This window comes from Bison bison, unplaced genomic scaffold, assembly GCF_000754665.1.
Source record: "Bison bison bison isolate TAMUID 2011002044 unplaced genomic scaffold, Bison_UMD1.0 scf7180017864244, whole genome shotgun sequence".
NCBI classification, from domain to species: Eukaryota; Metazoa; Chordata; class Mammalia; order Artiodactyla; family Bovidae; genus Bison; species Bison bison.
Window position 1 is genome coordinate 2,698,743 of NW_011494816.1, and position 1,539 is coordinate 2,700,281.

General features: G+C 36.6%; 1 protein-coding gene across 1 annotated transcript in view; it reads right to left on the reverse strand.

Annotated features, from left to right (window-relative positions):
- SCP2 (sterol carrier protein 2) overlaps positions 1-1,539 on the reverse strand; it is a 119,002-nt gene that overhangs the window by 25,475 nt on the left and 91,988 nt on the right. The window lies entirely within an intron of this gene.

A 1,539-nucleotide genomic window follows, 5' to 3' on the forward strand; every position in this document is an offset into this window, starting at 1 on the left:
ATAAAAGGAATCCAAACTGGAAAAGAAGAAGTAAAACTCTCATTGTTTGCAGATGACATGATCCTCTACATAGAAAACCCTAAAGACTCTACCAGAAAATTACTAGAACTAATCAATGAAAATAGTAAAGTTGCAGGATATAAAATCAACACACAGAAATCCCTTGCATTCCTATACACTAATAATGAGAAAATAGAGAAATTAAGGAAACAATTCCATTCACCATTGCAACAAAAAGAATAAAATACTTAGGAATATTATCTACCTAAAGAAACTAAAGACCTATATATAGAAAACTATAAAACACTGGTGAAAGAAATCAAAGAGGACACTAACAGATGGAGAAATATACCATGTTCATGGATCGGAAGAATCAATATAGTGAAAATGAGCATACTACCCAAAGCAATTTATAGATTCAATGCAATCCCTATCAAGCTACCAACGGTATTCTTCACCGAGCTAGAACAAATACTTTCACAATTTGTATGGAAATACAAAAAACCTCGAGTAGCCAAAGCTATCTTGAGAAAGAAGAATGGAACTGGAGGAATCAACCTGCCTGACTTCAGGCTCTACTACAAAGCCACAGTCATCAAGACAGTATGGTACTGGCACAAAGACAGAAATATAGATCAATGGAACAAAATAGAAAGCCCAGAGATAAATCCACGCACATATGGACACCTTATCTTTGACAAAGGAGGCAAGAATATACAATGGATTAAAGACAATCTCTTTAACAAGTGGTGCTGGGAAAACTGGTCAACCACTTGTAAAAGAATGAAACTAGAACACTTTCTAACACCATACACAAAAGTAAACTCAAAATAGATTAAAGATCTAAACATAAGACCAGAAACTATAAAACTCCTAGAGGAGAACATAGGCAAAACACTCTCTGACATACATCACAGCAGGATCCTCTAAGACCCACCTCCCAGAATATTGGAAATAAAAGCAAAAATAAACAAATGGGACCTAATTAAACTTAAAAGCTTCTGCACATCAAAGGAAACTATAAGCAAGGTGAAAAGACAGCCTTCAGAATGGGAGAAAATAATAGCAAGTGAAGCAACAGACAAACAACTCATCTCAAAAATATACAAGCAACTCCTACAGCTCAATTCCAGAAAAATAAATGACCCAATCAAAAAACGGGCCAAAGAACTAAATAGACATTTCTCCAAAGAAGACATACAGATGGCTAACAAACACATGAAAAGATGCTCAACATCACTCATTATCAGAGAAATGCAAATCAAAACCACTATGAGGTACCATTTCACACCAGTCAGAATGGCTGCGATCCAAAAGTCTACAAGCAATAAATGCTGGAAAGGGTGTGGAGAAAAGGGAACCCTCTTACACTGTTGGTGGGAATGCAAACTAGTACAGCCACTATGGAGAACAGTGTGGAGATTCCTTAAAAGACTGGAACTAGAACTGCCTTATGATCCAGCAATCCCACTACTGGGCATACACACTGAGGAAACCAGAATTGAAAGAGACACGTGTACCCCAATGTTCATCACAGCA